The sequence below is a fragment of the Grampus griseus genome (assembly GCF_964374135.1).
Source record: "Grampus griseus genome assembly, chromosome: 1".
Lineage (NCBI taxonomy): Eukaryota > Metazoa > Chordata > Mammalia > Artiodactyla > Delphinidae > Grampus > Grampus griseus.
Window position 1 is genome coordinate 139,622,607 of NC_139017.1, and position 20,901 is coordinate 139,643,507.

The 20,901-nt window shown below is 38.4% G+C and overlaps 1 pseudogene across 1 annotated transcript; it reads right to left on the reverse strand.

Annotated features, from left to right (window-relative positions):
* Positions 1-15,796: 15,796 nt before the first annotated feature.
* Positions 15,797-16,160, reverse strand: LOC309837302 (HIG1 domain family member 1A, mitochondrial-like; annotated as a pseudogene). Its single transcript has one exon. The product of its transcript is annotated as an HIG1 domain family member 1A, mitochondrial-like (transcript).
* Between the last annotated feature and the right edge of the window lie 4,741 nt (positions 16,161-20,901).

A 20,901-nucleotide genomic window follows, 5' to 3' on the forward strand; every position in this document is an offset into this window, starting at 1 on the left:
TGTAGCACTTAAATTTCTACAATGTTTACTAGACTTATTGTTTTACCTAAATTATTTCCTGAATAGGTCTAAATTTAGAAAATTCAGAGTGAATTTGAAAAATGGCAAATGGCGAATAAAACTGTAGGGATATTAAGAGATTACAAAATGACCTCAAAAGTAAGTAACTACAGGGAATTCCCTGGCATTCCAGTGGTTAGGACTCGGCGCTTTCACTGCTGGGGCCCAGGTTCAATCCCTGATCGGGAAACTAATATCCCACAAGCTGCGTGGAGTGGCAAAAAACAAACAAACAAACAAACAAAAAATAAAATACATACAAACCCACATAACAAACCAACATAAAAATACATACAGTGGAGGGCTTCCCCGGTGGCGCAGTGGTTGAGAGTCCGCCTGCCGACGCAGGGGACACGGGTTCGTGCCCCGGTCTGGGAAGATCCCACATGCCGCCGAGCGGCTGTGCCCGTGAGCCATGGCCGCTGAGCCTATGCGTCCGGAGCCCGTGCTCCGCAATGGGAGAGGCCACAATGGTGAGAGGCCCGCATACCGCAAAAAAAAAAAAAATACATACAGTGGAAATGAAACTATAAAGAAAGTAACTGCAAAGGACAATTATTATGAAGCAGACTAGAAATTAAGAAACATAAAACTGGAACAAAGAAATAAACTAAAAAAAGACAACTTACCATGTTGATGCAGCTACACAATATGCAGGAATAATTCACAAAGAACTGTTAATAGAGGAATTGAGTGGTTGGCTGTTCAATAATAATCTCCTACAGTTACAGTGTCCCTAAAGTATGAGATGGGCAACCAACTTTGCTTTTTGTAGGGAAACTGCCTGCAACCTATAAATAACTATGAGTGACTAACAATAATCTTTACAGTTGGCAGCTCTATAACTCATAGAAAAAAATACAGAGGATTTATCACACAAAAGGCTACTAGTAAGATAACTGTTAAAGTGAACAAACCAGAACTATATGTATCAATATGGTTACATCTCAAAAATAAATGTTGAACAAAAAAACTCAAGTTGTAAAAATATATTTACATATGAAACCATTTATATAAAGTTAAAAAAAAGTTATCAGTATCAACACTTGTTTTGAAAAATCTCTATCAAATACATGTAGAAATAAATATAGATGTGTATGTATATGTGGGTTAGTATACGTATAAATATTTCCTAGCTCTGTCTGCTTAGAGCACCTAGAAGCAGTAATACCCCAGTAGCAATGATCACATCTAGTACCCAGATCTTTGTTTCTAATTACCTGTTTTCAATAAAAAGAATCAGTGCTCCTTGGAGAAGTGATTGATTCCAGGGCTGGAAAAATACAAGATGAGCCTGGAGCATCTTGTGGTGCTAGGATAGAGACATGTCAAAAAGACACAGAAGCCAACCAAAAGAGTTCCCAATGGCCAAAACTTGAATAATTTGAGCAACAAAATAAATAATCATAGTTTAGATTATAACCCAAAGAATGAAATAAAATCACTAAGTCCTTACTGATATAAATAAATGATTGAATAAATAAACAAATGAGGGAGAAGGAAATAGTCTCCCTTACAGAAGAATTTCGGTAAATAAAAGTAGAAGGAATTAGGGAATTAGAAAATCACATTAGAACATCAAAGTATTAACTGCATCAAGCAAGGTCCACTAATAAATACTGTAATTAGTGGGTTAAAATTTAAGATGAAACAAGGTATCTGCATAGCTTCAAATTATATCTCCCCAAATATTTTTTTAGAAAAGGAAAAATAGTAAGTTTACAACGGAGAAACCTGGCAGCCCCATGTTAACCAAGTAATCAAGATAAATATCACAAGTAATAGGATGTATCAGTATTGTGTATGCCTGATTGGATGCATTGAAAAGGGCACATAGCTTTTGTGATACTCTTCTCCAAAATCCATAGCCTTAATTGAATCATGAGAAAACCTTAGACAAACCCAAATTGAGGAACATTCTACCAAGACAAGTACTCTTCATAATTCTCAAAGTCATGATAGAAGAGGAAAGACTAAGGAACTGTTACAGATTGAAGGAGACTAAGGAGACACGATGATAACTAAATGCCTGTAGGGTCCTAGATTGGATTCTAGAATAGAAAAAGGACATTAGTGGAAAACCTGATAAAGTCTGAATAAAGACTTCAGTTTAATTAATAGTATGACATTTGTGTTAATTTCTTAGTTTTGATAATGATACCATGATTGTGTAGTATGTTAATATTACGGAAATTTGGGTATATTATTTTGCATAATTTTTTGTATATTTGAAATATTTCATTAAAAATGGAATATATAGTTCAATGCCAAAATGAACATTTGTGATAAGGCCTTACCCTCTTCCCTTGCACTGACCAATAGCCAAAACTTGAGCTACCCTCCCCTTGCTCCTGCCTTTGATTTAAGGGCAGAAATGTGAGTTGGGGGAAGATCGTAAAGGACCTTTAATGCTTGCACTTTATCCTGGAGTAATGAGAAGCTGTTAAAAGGTTTTCAGCAGGAGAGAGATGTGGTCACATGTGTTTTACGAATACAACTCTGATGTGATACACACGTTAACAAATTAAAGAATAAAAACCATATGATCATCTCAATAGATGCAGAAAAAACTTTTGACAAAATTCAACAACGATTTGTGATAAAAACTCTCTAGGAAGTGGGCATAGAGGGAATATACCTCAACATAATAAAGGCCATATATGACAAACCCACAGCTAACATCATACTCAATGCTGAAAAGCTGAAAGCATTTCCTCTAAGATCAGGAACAAGACAAGTGATGCCCACTCATGCCACTTTTATTCAATATCATATTGGAAGTCCTAGCCACCACAATCAGATGACAAAAAGAATACAAAATAAAAAAGGAATAAAAGGAATCCAAATTGGAAAGGAAGAATTAAAATTGTCACTGTTTGCCGATAACATGATACTATACAGAGAAAATCCTAAAGATGCCACCAGAAAACTACTAGAGCTCATCAATGAACTCAGTAAAGTTGCAGGATACAAAATTAATATACAGAAATCTATTTCATTTCTATACACTAACAGTGAACTATCAGAAAAAGAAATTAAGGAAACAATCCCATTTACCATTGCATCAAAAAGAATAAGAGGGGCTTCCCTGGTGGCGCAGTGGTTGAGAGTCAGCCTGCTGATGCAGGGGACACGGGTTCATGCCCCGGTCCAGGAGGATCCCACATGCTGGGGAGCGACTGGGCCCATGAGCCATGGCTGCTGAGCCTGCGCGTCTGGAGCCTGTGCTCCGCAACGGGAGAGGCCACAACAGTGAGAGGCCCGAGTACTGCAAAAAAAAAAAAAACAAAACAAAAAAAAGAATAAGATACCTAGAAATAAACCTACCTAAGAAGGTAGGAGACGTGTACTCAGAAAACTGTAAGACACTGATGAAAGAAATTGAAGGTGATATAAACAGATGGAAAGATGTACTGTGTTCTTGGATTGGAAAAATGAATATTGTTAAAATGGCCATACTACACAAGGCAATTTACAGATTCAATGCAATCCCTATCAAAATACCAATAGCAGAGACTTCCCTGGTGGTCCAGTGGTAAAGAATACACCTTACAATGTAGGGGACATGGGTTCAATCCCTGGTGAGGGAACTAAGATCCCACATGCCACGGGGCAACTAAGCCCGTGTGCCACAACTATTGAGCTTGTGAGCTTCAACTAGAGCCTGCGGGCCACAAACTACAGAGCCCATGTGCCCTGGAGCCTGCATGCCACAACTAGAGGAGAGAAAAACCCGCATGGCACAACTAGAGAGAAGCCCACGCACCACAACAAGAGTCTGCATGCCACAATGAAAGATCTCGCATGTCTCAACGAAGATCCTGCATGCTGCAACTAAGACCCGATGCAGCCAAAAATAAATAAAATAAATAAATAGATAAATAATCTTAAAAAAATACCAATAGTATTTTTACAGAACTATAACAAATAATTTAAAAATTTGTATGGAAACACAAAAGACACTGAATAGCCAAAAACAATCTTGAGCAAGAAGAACAGAGCTGGAGGAATTATGGTCCCTAACTTCAGACTATACCACAAACCTATGGTAATCAAAACAGTATGGCACTGGCACAAGACAGACATATGGATCAATGGAACAGAATAGAGAACCCAGAAATAAACCCACGTACTTATGATCAAGTCTTCTATGACAAAGGAGGCAAGAATATGCAATGGAGAAAAGAAAGTCTCTTCAATAAATAGTTCTGGGAAAATTGGACAGCTACATGTAAAAGAATGAAATAAGAACATTCTCTAACACCATACACAAAAATAAACTTAAAATGGAGTAAAGACCTAAATATAAGACTGGAAACCATAAAACTTCTAGAGGAAAATATAGGCAGAACACTCTGACACAGATTGTAGCAATATTTTTTTGGATTGGTCTCCTAAAGCAAAGGAAATAAAAGCAAAAATAAACAAATGGGACCTAATTAAACTTAAAGCCTTTTGCACAGTAAAGTAAACCATAAACAAAATTAAAAGACAAGCTACTGAAGGACAGAAAATATTTGCAAATGATATAACCAATAAGGGGTTAATATCCAAAATATATAAACAGCTCATACAACTCAACATCAAAAAAACCCCAACCCGATTAAAAAATGGGCAGAAGACCTGAACAGACATTTCTCCAAAAAGGACATGCAGATGGCCAATAAGAACATGAAAGGGTGCTCAACATCGCTAATCATCAGGGAAATACAAAACGAAACCACAATGAGATATCACCTCACACCTGTTAGAATGGCCATCATTAAAAAGAACACAAATAACAAATGTTGGAGAGGTTGTGGAGAAAAGGGAACACTCAAACACTGTTGGTGGGAATGTAAATTGGTGCAGCCACTGTGGAAAACAGTCTGGAGATTTCTCCAAAAACTGAAAATAGAACTACCATATGACCCAGCAATTCCACTCCTGAAAGACACAAAAACAGTCCAAAAACAATCCAAAAAACCCAGAAATACTAGTTCTAAAGGATACATGCAGGGACTTCCCTGGTGGTCCAGCAGTTAAGACTCCCAATGCAGGGGGCCCAGGATCGATCCCTGGTCAGGGAATTAGACTTCGCATGCCGCAACTAAAAGCAAAAAGATTTTGCATGCCACAAATAAAGATCCCACACGCGGCAACGAAGATCCCGTGTGCTGCAACTAAGACCTGGCACAACCAGATAAATAAATAAATAAATAAGAGTTAGCTGGATGTATTGTAAAATATATGTGCTATTTTCCTTGTAGTAAAGTTTTCATACTTAAAAATCATATGTATTATTTTATAGCTCAATTTCAACTTAAGATATATGATTAGTGATTTTAAAATGTACCGAACAGTTAGATAATGTTAATATTAGACTCTATGAATTGATAAATTCAAATGTGAAACCTGTACTCATTTCTACATGAGAATACATATGCAAATTATTCATTAAATAACTTCTAAAATTGACTTGCTAAAAAAACAAAAAAGAGCTGGATGATGAGCTGGGGATATGAGCAGGAAGAGACAGTTGGAATGGCATTGGCACGTGGAAAGGCCCACAGGCTTTAGGAGCCAAATGTTATTCAGGAAACTAAAAATTGCATATTGACTGGAGCATACAGTATGGGACGTGAGACAAAGCTGAGAGACTGCTGGAGGTCAGCTCATTTAAGACTTTATGGTCATGTTGGAGTACTCATAGATCCTCTCGCTGGGACTGGTTTTGTTCTAGGTACCAGGGATATACAGAATTGAACCAAACTTTAAAGTACTTTAACCCCAGGCCTTAAATAGCTCATCAGGTGGGGTAGAACCATTCTGACAATGGCTGTGCAGCACGACAAATATGATGATAGAGGTAAGAAGAGATTTTCATGGGAATTCACAGAAGAGGTACTTAAAGAATAAAATTATTTCATCATATTGCCTTTTGAGTTATTGCATATTGCCTCCAAACTCAGATTAGATTAGATTAGATTAGATTAGATTAATCAGTTGTAGGATTAAGTTTAGATTAATGTTCTTTTTAGACACACAGAAAAATGGTTTAGCCACTTAGGCAACCAAGCAATTCCTAGTATAGTTCTTGCTTATGACCTCTTTCTTTCCTTTTCATAAACTCTCACTTACCCTTTAAGACTCTGCTGAACTGCCCCCTTCCCACTTTACTCCAGATAGAGTTAGAAATCTTCCCCTCTGTGTCCCTATTATAGCATTTATCATAATACACTATTTTTATTTTCTGTATCCCCACAAGACCTTTTTCCCCCCACCAACTAGACTTCTTAAGCATAGAGATTTCATCATGCTCATCCTTCAGCCAAGTCATTCAACAAATATTTATCAAGCACCTACTATGTGATGGTCATCAAGTTAGGTGCTGCAGATTCAGTGATAACCCAGATAAGATTCAGTCCTTGCTCTCACAGAGCTTATAGTCTAGTGCAGAAGGCAAACAAGTAAATGGGCAAGAACAGTAAGTATGACAAATACTATGACAAGGAAAGTGTACAGTGCCACGGGAGCCCAGAGCAGGGGCACATAACTTACTTGAGGGGGATAATGTAAGGCTTGCAGAAAGAAATAATTTAAGCTGAGAACTGAAGGATAAGCATGAGTTAGAGGGGCAAACCGGCAGTGGAGGTTCCAGAGCTGAGCAAGAGCACAACACATTAAAGAAACTGAAAGAAGTTCACAGAGCAGTGGAGTTTGGGGGGAGGTTGTAGCGATTGGGTGGAGGGGTGATGGGAGAAAGCGGGGAGCCATTAGAGATCAGTGTTTAACATGGTGGTGTACACATAGAAAGCACTATGTGAATATTTGTTGGATGAATGGCTCATTTACCTGAGGAAGTGAGACCTTTGGGAAAGCCAAGTTTGTGTGCAGTTGTTTGTTCTCTTGATCTCTGGAAGGCATTTGTATTGGGTTGGTTAAAAGCCTGGTTTCTGATACCAACTACTTAGATTTGAATCCTGGCTTTGACAATTAGTAGCTGAGGTGACCTAGACAAATTACATAAATGCTTTTGTGTCATTTACCTTATCTTTAAGTTAGAGACAATAATACTACTACATAGGATTGTTGTCAAGATTAAAGATTAAGTTAATATATATAAAGCATTAGAACAGAGCCTAGAACTAAGCACTGTGTGTTTGATATTATTATTCCTACATTCATCAAACCATTTATTGAGGGACAAAGTACTGTGACAGCTGTGAAAATAAGATGTGGCTCCAGCCATGGAGGAGGACCATAAAGTCTGGTGAGGGAGAAGATTCATAAATAAATAATTACAACACTACATGATCAAGCAGGGTGATAGCAGTAAGTGTTACAGAATTAAAGAAGAGGGAGTGACTCATTTTCTCCAAAAAAGCCAAGGGAGAATACAGAGGGAAGGATGCATTTAAGCTGGGTGAAGAAGAATGAACAGTTTGCCAGCAAAGAAAGGCAATAGAGCTTATCAGGCCAAGGAAGCACCATGTTGCAAAGGTTTAGTAGCATGCAAGCCTAAGGCATGTTTACCAAACAGCAAGGACACTAGAAATCTTTTATGTTCCAGGGTCTATGTTAGGCATTTTAAAAAAGTTATTTCTTTTACTTTTCATAAGAACTGTTACATGTACCCACTCTACTTGATACTTATATAGTACTTACTGTTGCAGTCACCTTGTATATATTAACTCAATCCTTATGACAACTGTATGAAATAGGTACTATTATTATTCCCACTTTGCAGATGAGGAAATTGAGGCAAAAAAGGTGAAGTACCTTATTCAAAGTCATACAGCTAGGAGATGGCAGGGCCAAAATTCAAACCTGCAGTTTGACTCCAGAATCTGTGGTCTTAATCACTACTAACTTATTCTTCACCCCCAACTCCCACCCACTAGTTGTTGATTTTGATCTGCTATAGTTATGGAAACTAGATATCCAAACTCGTTGGAACTGCATGTAAAGTAAGAGTTGAAAGTCACTTCTGGGACAAAAGTGCATGAACTCTCCAGCATGTGCAGACTGCACAAGACTGTACATAAAAATGCTTGAACATAACTCCTCCCCCTCTCTGACTCTCACATTTGCTTTAGCCAGCAAATGTGGGTTGGGGGTAGGGTGGATATTTATTGGATTACACAGGATGTCTCAAGCCACACATGTTTCTCTGGGGGTCCATTTTAAACTTGAATCCTCCAACCAGCAAGTTGCTCTCTCTGGAAACAAAAAAAGTTTAAAATACTCCCTTCACTGTAGGGGAGGGCAAAAGTGGGCAGAAAATGCAACACAGACAAGACATGTGATAAAAAGTTAAGATTTTATCTAGAGCTAGGCAGAGCCATACTAATTCACAAAGAGTAACATTTCAGGGGACAATCAGAAATAAGAAGAGAGAGTTTTGCAGGCTTATTAGAGGAAGCAAACTTCCACAGAACTATGATCGATTAAGACTATACCGAAAGTGAACCTTGAGAAAATACATCCATGGAGATCTAGATTAAGGGCTCCAGGCAGAAGAGAATTTACAGAAATTGCATAGTGCAAAAAGTAAAGTCCAAATTGGACCTGAGGAATTCATATTGGTTAAGAGCTTTCCCTAAGTTTTTTAGAAAGAAAGAACTGAAAGTTTAAACCAGAACCTAATAAACCACCTTTGAAGATCTTTATACAGATTTACGTGTAAGTCAATGGGTGGTAAACTGTACATTCTCATTTCAGAGCGTGGGCTCAGTCTTTCTCAGTGAACCCTTTTGTGACCTTCATAAAATCTCCAGTTAAAGAATCACTCTATGTATGACCTATAGATAGCAATCTAGAAGGCTAGACCTGACTCGATATGTAGTCAAAATTCTGTTTTCCAGAGTGGACGAAAAGAGGAGAACGCTTCATTTTTAGTCTGAGTGTAATATATAGAACACAAACTTCCTGACAACTCTGAGGATGTTCAGAGTTCTTCTTGCGTGTGAAACTGCTTGAGAGCTGGATTCTGGATAGGTGGAATTTATAGCAACATTATGTCCCAGATTTTTGAGGACAGCTCAGATTTCAAACATTGTAACTATAAGTAGGCTTATAAACCTGTGCTCTTGTGTATCCTAATTTGGATAGAGAGGAAAACATGGGCATAATATAAGTGATCTTTTCTTGGACTTTATGATAAGGAAGGAAGTCATGTTTGGGTTAGAGGGGTAACAGTGCTCTTTTAAGAGTATTCCTTGGTAACAGGGTTACGAAAGCTGTCTTATGTGTGAAAAATGCTGGGAGAAACTCCTGCAAAATTGAGGATGTGTGTGCCATTTGGAGAGAATAGAAAAGTCTGGGGGAGAGAAGTCTGAGGACAAAACAGAGAGAGGCGGCTCCTAGTGAAGGTCAGCTGTGTCCCTGTTGAAGAGGAGGAAAGGGTTGAAAGTTTGAGAAAACTGGGAGAGGGAGAAGGAGAAGATAGCATTAAAAGAGAAGCTTAGAGAGAAACTTAAAAGACTCAGGAGAGTGAAAGTGAGGAGAGAGGAGGAAAAGAAGAAAGACTAGGGAGAACAAGAGGAGAAAAGGGAGTGAGAATGTGCAGAGGAGAGCTACAGCAAGTAAGCCTTCATGGGTCAGAGAGACAAGGGGGAACCTTGAGGCTCCTCTCAAGGTTGTAGAAGTCTGGAGGGCCCCTGGAGGAGTGTTGGGAGAGATCTAAGGCAGGGCAAGGATTCTGGAACTGGACCAAGGGCTGTCTAAACAAGAAAACTCAGAGCTGCATATAAGATGAACTGGTGATCCCTCCAAGGATCCCTTTGACAGCCTACGCTCCAAAGCGGTGCGTGATCTTGGGTCATATTCTCTGGGGAACTTTGGCGACACAGCAAGATTTTCCATTGATGTTGTCTAACCTTAAGGAAATCTCTCTCTAAAATATTGTTGTCTTGCAAGGTGGGGGTACTTAGCTATTTAGAAGGTGTGTTTCTCAGAGACATCAAAGTAAGTGAAGTGTGGCAAGTCTCCACTCTCCCCAAATCTGGCACGTCTATATTTCCAGTCAGTATTTTTTTTTAAGGAAAATATATCTGTAGATACTATAGCCTTTGCTCAGAGATTCTGAGAAGCCTATCATTTTTAAAGCTTGAAAATATTTGGTTGGTTTTCTCTCCCATATAATAGTGGAAGTGGAATTTAGGACAAACCTCTTAAATCAATTTGGCAGTACACATCAGGAACCTTTAAAAATTTCACACTACTTGATATAGAAATCCCACATCTGAGAATTTTCTCTGAGGAAATAATCTTATAGTGCTTTATACATTTATGCAAAAAGCATTATTTAGAATAGAAAAAAATTAGGAGTAACTTAAATGCCTAACAATATGGGACCGGTTAAGCAAACTCTGGCGCCTTCTCTTATATAATATTTTGCAGTTGCTAAAACTGTATTTACAAAGAATTCTTAATGATGGGGAGAAATACTTATGATAAAATATTAAGTAAAAATATATTATGTGCAAAGTGTGATCTCAACTATGCTAAAATGCATTATAAAAAAAAAGACTGAAAGGAAATATGCCAAAAAGTTGTTTAGATTGATTGTCTTAAGACAGTGGGGTATGGTCTATTGTTATTGTTATTTTCTTCTTTATGTTTTCCTAAATTTTCCAGATTTTCTGCAAAGGGCATGTAATTCTATTATAATCAGAAAAAATAAAAATTTAGTTTTAAAAGTTTAAGAAAACAGGGGACTAAATATTTACAAGCATAAGTCACTTAGTCAAAAATAATTTTACAAAAGATTTAGAAGTTGTAAAAAAATGTTAAAGGAAAAAAAGCAAAATTGTTAAAAAGAATAAAATGAAACTTTTATTTAAAATATTAATTTAAAATTCTTTTATTAAAAATAAAACTTAAAATGCAAGTGGTTATGAAAACTATATAACAACATGAGAAATGCATATGATTTAAGGTTAAATGAAAATAAGACAAAATCATTAAGATTACAACTATCCAGTCCAACACTGTAAGCAACTACATTCAGCTCACAATATGCAGTAGGCACCCAGTAAAAGGGACTTCTGTATACATACTGCCCTCCTACAGCAGCTAGCACTTGAACCTTTCCACCCTTTGCACTCTTGCCCCTTGCCTCCTCATTTTATTGTTTTTTTATACATCTTTATTGGAGTATAATTGCTTTACAATGGTGTGTTAGTTTCTGCTTTATAACAAAGTGAATCAGTTATACATATACATATGTTCCCATATCTCTTCCCTCTTGCATCTCCCTCCCTCCCACCCTCCCTATCCCACCCCTCTAGGTGGTCACAAAGCACCTAGTTGATCTCCCTGTGCTATGCAGCTGCTTCCCACTAGCTAGTTTGGTAGTGTATATATGTCCATGCCACTCTCTCACTTTGTCACAGCTTCCCTTCCCCCTCCCCATATCCTCAAGTCCATTCTCTAGTAGGTCTGTGTCTCATTTTAGACGCATATTTCTGATTTGGTTTTCTTTTAGATTCTGTCTTGCTCCTGCCAAAATATGGTCAGAGACTACTTTTAGTTATGCTTCTCCATATCTGACCTAGTCCCTGGTACTCTGCTATCAGCATAGGCCAGCTACCTTATCCTGAAGAGTGAACTGTTTTTTTTTTAAAAAAGGAGAAAGACTGGTAGGAAGTCCAGTATACCAAAATGCTAATAGTACTGTAGTAGGATTATCCATAGTTTATGCCACTTTTCTTTAGGTTTGAGATTTTTGCAATGTGGTTATGTTAGGTTTATTATTTAAAGTTTGAATTAAAGTCACTTGCCAAGTACTTTCACAGGTAATTATTGAATTCCCCTCCCTTTCGTGATTTCCAAGGATGGATATAAAATTGATAAACCTTTAGCTAAGAAGATACTGGGTCTGAGATCCTAGCTGGGTCAGAGAAACTGTTCTTCACCTTTTTCTCTCCAAAGTAGACTCTGCACAGCCAAAACAGAGATATGGGATTATCTAAACCTTTAGATACTCTCCAACAGCTGTAGGAACAAGTCAAAACTCTTTAATATGGCTCCCGAAACCCTTCACAATCTATTGCCATTCTACTTCTCCAACTTTTTTATCCCAGTAATCTGCTAACCTTTTTCTTTCTTCCTTACCCTATGCTACATCAGACTACTTGCCATTCCTTAAACACATATTAACTTTTTTCACTTTTTTAAATTGATATATAAGATTCATATAGCAAGAAGCACAAAACTTAAGTGCACAACTCAATGGTTGTTCACAGATGTATACATGTGTGAGCACCACCCAGATCAAGCTCTAGAAAATTTCTAATACTCTAAAAGACTCCCCTGTACCACTTTCCAGTCTGTATCTACATCCCCACCCAGAGATTACAACTATTCTGTCTTCCATCAACAAAAATTAATTTTCTGTTCTTGAATTTAAAAAAATGGAAACACACCATATACATTCCTTAAAACACATAGTATATCTTAATGATTCCTCTGAGAATAGGAATGTTAAATATCTGTCATGTGCTAGTGTTCTCCCATTCAGCATCCATGGCAGAAATTACTATTCATCATTCCTTCTTATTGCGCCTAGATTGAGTTTTAGGCTCCTCTACTAAACTGCATACCAGCAGTCACGACTGGTTGTTCAGAGTTGGCACTAGTGAAACCTCCCTGGATAAGAATAACCTCTTCTACATGAGAACTTTTATCTCTGCCATTCACAACACAGTTAATAAGTCGTTTAAGTCTCGTTATCCTATCACTGTAACATCTCTCTGATCTGTCCCTTTTTTCTATTCCTACTGCTTCTGCTTATTTCAAGCTTTCATAATCCCTCACCTGATTTTCTACAATATCCCCTTACTGTTTTCCCTGCCTTCAGTTTTGGCTTCTCTATTCTTATCTACCCACTGCTAATTAATTTTTTTAACATTGAAATATGACTACATCATTCTCCTGGTTGAAACCCTTTAAGGACTACCTTTCAGGTTAAGGCCAGGGGCTTAGCATGGTATTGCAGGCCTCATGATCTGCCCCTGCCCATCTCTCCAGTATCATCTCCTGTACCCTGCCCTCCAGTATTCCAGATTCTTGCAGATTCCTGAAACATGTCCTGCCCTTTTCCTACTCTACATCTTGAATGCTCCTCCTCTCCTTTAGATGGCTGTTTCACTCACCCTTCAAGGATATTTCAAGAATATTTATTATCCAAACTTTTGTTGATCATTCTTTCCTAACAAAAGATTATTCTCTCCCAGACAAAATTAGTTATCCCTTATTTGTGTTCTCATACATAAACTTATTATGGCAATTATCATGTTCTATCAGTACCTGTTTACATTTCTGAGAGCCCCTTGAGGGAAAAGAGCTTTGCAGCTCCAGAACTCATCAGAGTGCATGTCATTTTTTTTTAACAATTTTTTAATGTTCTGGTAAAATACACAAAACATAAAATGTACTACCTTTACCTTTTTTTTTTTTTTTTTTTGCGGTACGCAGACCTGTTACTATTGTGGCCTCTCCCGTTGTGGAGCACAGGCTTCGGACGCGCAGGCTCAGCGGCCATGGCTCACGGGCCCAGCCGCTCCGCGGCATGTGGGATCCTCCCGGACCGGGTCAAGAACCCATGTCCCCTGCATCGGCAGGCAGACTCTCAACCACTGCGCCACCAGGGAAGCCCTATCTTTACCATTTTTAAGTGTACAGTTCAGTAGCATTAAATACATTCATATTGTTGTGCAACCATCACCACCATTCATCTCCAGAACTTCTTTCATCTGCAAAATTGAAACGCTATACTTATTAAACAGTAATTCCTCATTCTCCCCTCTCCCCAGTCCCTGGCAACCACCATTCTACTTTCCACGATTTTGTCTATTCTAAGTACGTTATGTAAGTAGAATCACACAGTATTTGTCTTTTTGTGACTGGCTTATTTCATTTAGCACAGTGTCATTAAGGTTCATCCATGTTGTAGCATATGTAGAATTTCCCTTTTTTTTTTTTTAAATTGGAGTATAATTTAAAAGTACAATATTGTGTTAGTTTCTGCTCTACAATGAAGTGAATCAGCTATTTGTATACATATATCCCCTCCCTCTTGGACCTCCTGTCCCCCCTCCCACCATCCCACCCATCTAGGTCATCATAGAGCACCGAGCTGAATTTCCTGTGCTTTATAGGACGTTCCTGCTAGCTATATATTTTATGCATGGTAGTGTATATATGACAATCCTAATCTCCCAATTTGTCCCACCCTTCCCTTCCCCCCCATGTCCACATGTACGTTCTCTACGTCTATGCCTCTATTCTTGCCCTGCAAATAGGTTCATCTGTACCATTTTTCTAGATTCCACATACACGCCTTAATATATGATATTTGTTTTTCTCTTTCTGGCTTATTTCACTCTGTATGACAGACTCTAGGTCCATTCAAATCTCTACAAATGGCCCAATTTCATTCCTTTTTATGGCTGAGTAATTATCCATTCATCTGTCGATGGGCATTTAGGTTGTTTCCATGTCCTGGCTATTGTAAATAGTGCTGCAGTGAACATTGGGGTACATGACTCTTTGAATTATGGTTTTCTCAGGGTATATGTCCAGTAGTAGGATGGCTGGGTCATATGGTAGTTCTATTTTTAGTTTTTTAAGGAACCTCCATACTGTTCTCCACAGTCGGTGTATCAATTTACATTCCCACCAACAGTGTAAGAGAGTTCCCTTTTCTCCACACCTTCTCCAGCATTTATTGTTTCTAGATTTTTTGATGATGGCCATTCTGACTGGTGTGAGGTGATACCTCATTGTAGTTGTGATTTGCATTTCTCTAATAATTAGTGATGCCGAGCATCTTTTCATGTGCCTCTTGGCCATCTGTATGTCTTCTTTTTGTGTGTGTGTGTGTGTTCACTTACTTTAATAACACTACATTTACCATGTTATCACCATGGAATGTAAATTCAGGTTAGACAAGAGAATCTCACAAGTACAACAAAGCATTCTGTAGTATACCAAAGTTTGTATAATGTCTGACCAAACCAGCTTGCTCATAAATCACTTCCATTACAGGCAATTTATTTAGTTTAACATTTATGATTCTTTCAGAGAAAATAAACAGACTGCACACATTTAAAAAGTATTTTTCATTTACCTTTGCATTAGCACTTAAAATATACACTTCTATTTCAAAATGCCATTTAAAAATTATTCTAAGATAACAGCAGCAAACTATAATTCTGCAATTACAAAACAGCTAAACGGGGATCTACAGTTAAGTTATTCTCATGTTACAACTATGATTCTGAAACAGATACTACTTCAAAGCAACTGTTACCAGCTCTTTAGTTTTGATTTAAAAACACACACATAGTTGCTGGGAGGTTTATAATGTTGTATTCCATGCACTGTTCTGAAAGGGTTCTTCAAGAACCAATCAGACCTTAAAAACAGTACTCAGTCCACAAGGCAGTCAGAAAGAGTTAAATTAACTGGGGTAAATAGGATTCCTACATTACATCAAAAGCATATGATATTCTGCAGCAACTGGGAGCATTTTCAGGTTTGACATGTTGTCCTCTTTACAACTAATTTTATCAGAAGAGTTTAAGAAGGTGGACACTGTACTACTATCAAGTGCATTTAAAAGTGACATGTTTTTGTGCTAATCTGACTCCCCTGAATGACCTAGCTAGTGAACTAGTCACTAGGCAAATCAAGCCTGCAAGAAAGGAAGTCAATATTCAAATTATCATGTTATTGTCCAACCCATAGAATTTATTTTCAACATAAACATATAACCTCAATATGAGATGTCTAACTAAAGCAAGCACCACCAAGACCAAGACAGCATCTCCTCTTCTAAGGTTTAGGTTCTGCCCAGAATTCTTGATACATGGAATAGCCCATACCAAGAGTCATTGCTCCCACAACAAAGCCTTGGGCTGCCACGCGCATGTGGATCAAGTGAACATTTTAGTATTGCCCCTGCTCTTCAATTTATATAATCCATATGCAAAGATTGCTGCAAAACGTGCCATTCCAATGGGGACAAATGGTGCCTCTCTAGCTTTTAGGATAAGTTTAGATCCCTGATCTTCATCATATGAAGAAAGAGAAACATCTGTGTCACTTGACATAGTGATTGAAGAATCTTCAGACAATGGCACAACATCACAGGCTCCTACTGGCTTCTCGGTATGTCTTCTTTGGTGAAATGTATATTTAGGTCTTCTGCCCATTTTTGGATTGGGTTTTTTTTTGATATTGAGCTGCGTGAGCTGTTTGTATATTTTGGAGATTAATCCTTTGTCTGTTGCTTCGTTTGCAAATATTTTCTCTCATTCTGAGTGTTGTCTTTTCATCTTGTTTATGGTTTCCTTTGCTGTGCAAAAACTTTTAAGTTTAATTAGGTCCCATTTGTTTATTTTTGTTTTTATTTTCATTACTCTAGGAGGTCGGTCAAAAAAGATCTTGCTGTGGTTTATGTCAAAGAGTGTTTTTCCTACTTTTTCCTCTAAGAGTTTTATAGTGTCTGGTCTTACATTTAGGTCTTTAATCCATTTTGAGTTTATTTTTGTGTATGGTGTTAGGAAATGTTCTAATTTCATTCTTTTACATTGGCTATCCAGTTTTCCCAGCACCACTTATTGAAGAGGCAGTCTTTTCTCCATTGTATGTTCTTGCCTCCTTTGTCATAAATTAGGTGATCGTATGTGTGTGGGTTTTTCTCTGGGCTTTCTATCCTGTACCATTAATCTATATTTCTGGTTTTGTGCCAGTACCATACTGTTTTGATTACTGTAGCTTTGTAGTATAGTTTGAAGTCAGGGAGGTTGATTCCTCCAGCTCCGTTTTTATTTCTCAAGATTGCTTTGGCTATTTGGGTGTTTGGTTTTGTTGGTGTTTCCATACAAATTGTTAAATTTTTTGTTCTAATTCTGTGAAGAATGCCATTGGTAATTTGATAGGGATTGCATTAAATCTGTAGATTGCTTTGCATAGTATAGTCATTGTCTCAATATTGATTCTTCCAATCCAAGAACATGGTATATTTCTCCATCTGTTTATGTCATCTTTGATTTCTTTCATCAGTGTTTTATAGTTTTCTGAGTATATGTCTTTTCCTCTTTAGGTAGGTTTATTCCTAGGTATGCATTTCCTTTCTTTTTAAGGCTGAATAATATTCCATTACATGTATATACCACATCTGCTTATCCATTCATCTGTCAATGAATACTTGGTTTGCTTTCACTTTTTAGCTATTGTGAACAATGCTGCTATGAATATGGGTGTAAAATACCTCTTTGGTACCCAGTTTTCAAGTCTTTGGAGTATATGTCCCGAAGTGTAATTGCTGAATTATATGGTAATTCTTTTTTTTTTTGTTTGTTTTAAAAGAAGGAGTCAGTGTTTCTAGAATTTTTTTTTTGGTTGTGCTGGCCTTAGTTGTGGAAGGTGGGCTCCCTAGTTGCAGCTTGCCAGCTCCATAGTTGCGGCATGCATGTGGGATCTAGTTCCCTGACCAGGGATTGAACCTGGGCCCCCTGCATTGCGAGCGTGGAGTCTTTTTTTTTTTTTAATAAATTTATTTATTTTTGGCTGCATTGGTTCCTCGTTGCTGCATGTGGGCTTTCTCTAGTTGTGGCAAGCGGGAGCTACTCTTTGTTGCAAAGTGCGGGCTTCTCATTGCAGTGGCTTCTCTTGTTGTGAAGCATGGGCTCTAGGCACGCAGGCTTCAGTAGTTGTGGCACACGGGCTCAGTAGTTGTGGCTCGCGGGCTCTAGAGCACAGCCTTAGTAGTTGTGGCACATGGGCTTAGTTGCTCCGTGGCATGTGGGATCTTCCCAGACCAGGGCTTGAACCCATGTCTCCTGCATTGGCAGGCGGAGTCTTAACCACTGCACTACCAGGGAAGTTCCTATATGGTAATTCTATTTTTAATTTTTTGAGGAACCACTATACTGTTTTCCACAGCAGCTATATCTTTTTACATTCCAACCATCAGTGCACAGGGTTCTAATATCTCTACATACTCACCAACACTTGTTATTTTCTAGTTTTTTTGTTTTTTGTTTTATGATAGTAGCCATCTTAATGGGTGTGAGATACAATGGTATCTCATTATAGGTTTGATTTGCATTTCCCTAATGATTGGCAATGTTGAACATCTTTTCATGTGCATACCGGTCATTTGTATATCTTCTTCAGAGAAATGTGTATTCAGGTCCTTTGCCTGTTTTTTTTTTTTTTTTTTTTTTGCGGTACGCGGGCCTCTCACTGTTGTAGCCTCTCCCGTTGCGGAGCACAGGCTCCGGACGCGCAGGCTCAGCGGCCATGGCTCACGGTCCCAGCCGCTCCACGGCATGCGGGATCTTCCCGGACCGGGGCACGAACCCGTGTCCCCTGCATCAGCAGGCGGACTCTCAACCACTGCGCCACCAGGGAAGCCCTTTTGCCTGTTTTTGAATCAGGTTGTTTGTTTTTTTGTTGTTGAGTTTTAGTTCTCTCTATATTGTAGATATTAATTCCTTATCAGATATATGATTTGCAAACATTTTCTCCCATTCTGTGGGTTGCCTTTTTACTCTGTTGATACTGTCTTTTGTGCACAAAAATTTAATTTTCTTGAAGTCCAATTTGTCCATATTTTGTTTGTTGCCTGTGCCTTTGGTGTCATATCCAAGAAGTCATTGCCAAATCCAATGTTGTGAAGGTTTTGTCCTATATTTTTATCTAACAGTTTTATTATTTTAGGTCTTACACTTAGGTCTCAGATCCATTTTGAGTTAATTTTTTCATATGGTGTTAGGTAAGGGTCCAACTTCATTCTTTTGCAATGTGACTATCCATGCACCATTTTCCCAGTCAAAAAGACTTTTTCCCATTGAATGGTATCAGCACCATTATCAAAAATCATTTGACCATATATGTGAAGATTTACTTCTGGACAGAATGCATGACATTTTATAGGATACAACAATGAATCAGAGTGCAGATTGTCCTAACACACTAGAATTGGTCATAAGCAAATTGTTAGAATGGAGTTGGATCTTATTTTTGTTTTGGAGAAAAAGGGGGGAGAAGATTTGATTTAGAGAAAGTAAAATAGCTGACTTAAAGGGAGTTCATGTCAGAATTAAAGACCTTTAGACACTTTTTCTGCCCTAGTTCATCTAGTTCACAACCTTGTTTTTATACATGAAGAAAAAGAGACATGGCGTTACTCTTGAGGTAGGAATTACCAAAAAAAAGACATTATAGTAGAAAGATTTCAGCTCAGTAAAGGAAGAACTTCTAACATCTAGCATAGATAAATGTGGGGAGAAATGAGCTCTCTATTAAGTACAAATATTCAAACAGAAATTGTGTTACCGAATTAGATTCGAGGCCCCCCTCTTGGGGCCCTAGCTGAACTGAAGATCCCCTGGCTCTATCAGGGAGTTCTTTCTCTCTCAGCTTCACACTGCCAATAATGAAACTGAGTTTGGTACAAGCAAGACAGGCTTTTATTCAACGGCCAGAGAATGGAGAAGGGGAGCTCATGCTCTAAAAGCACCTCTCCCCAAAGGGAGAGGAGTAAGGGAATTTTAAGCAAACAGGTCAACAGAGCTCTAGGAAAGGAGCAGAGATTTTCATGGGCAGCCGGGGCATGCACAGTCTTTCATGTTCCTTTTCATGCACGAACTGTCCCTAGAAGAGTACAAATCCCCACTTTGGGTGGAGATCTTAGCATCGTAATGAAGTGAAGGTAACTTTCAGATACCTCCAGGTTTCATCTGAGCAGGAACATTCCTGTGATCAAGTCAAAGCTGGTTAGGAGCAGTTGACCATTGTATATCTCTCAAAGCACGTATCTCTTAAAATACAGCTGCAAAGCATCTCTGCCAATACCAGGAGGTATTTTGAAACAAACACAGAGATAAATCAGAGCAAGTGTATTTCAGCTCTCAGGGGTTGGTATGGAAACACAGAGATAAATCAAGGCAAGGAAAGCAGTGACTTTTAGCCTACTTTGCCCACCATCTTGGATCTAGCCTTTTCAGTCTGGTTTTATTGTGGTCCTTTGTGGCATCCTGTTGATAAAATACAACTAGCTTGTATGGTTAAAAAATAAAAATAAAAATAACAAAACAAAAAAACAAGTTTCTGTGCCTGGGGCCTGGGCTGCATAGCATGTAAATTTTGCTGTAGAAAGCAGGTCTGATCATCTCTCTGCCTTGCTTGCAAATGTTCTGTGACATTAAGGAAAAAGGCCATTTTTTAAAATGGCATACGTGGCTCTTATAATGTGGTCCTAGGCTACAATTATAGCATCATTTCCTGGCCTGTATCTATGTTCTTGATATATCCAACTATATGAACTCTAATGTCTTTTCTAACTCTCAGATCTTATGCACATTAAAGAAAAAGCCTCTTTGAAAAAAAAAACCAGACCGTTTTTTTTTTGGCGGTACGCGGGCCTCTCACTATTGTGGCCTCTCCCATTGCGGAGCACAGGCTCCGGACGCGCAGGCTCAGCGGCCATGGCTCACGCGCCCAGCCGCTCCGCGGCATGTGGAACCTTCCCAGACCGGGGCACGAACCCGTGCCCTCTGCATCGGCAGGCGGACTCTCAACCACTGCGCCACCAAGGAAGCCCCAACAGACCGTTTTTAACACTTCAAGGAAGTACACTAAAGGGTATGGCTGTAGTTAAAAATTCCACACAATGAATCCTCAGAACAAATTAAATGGAATCAATGGGTAGCAAGTACTCACATGTGCTAGTGTGAGTCTGTGGGCACGTTAAATCCAAACTGGGGCAGCTGAGAAGAAACTTGATTTTAAGGAGAAAGGGAATTAATTTTTGTTGAATGTTTACTACGAAATAGGCATTTA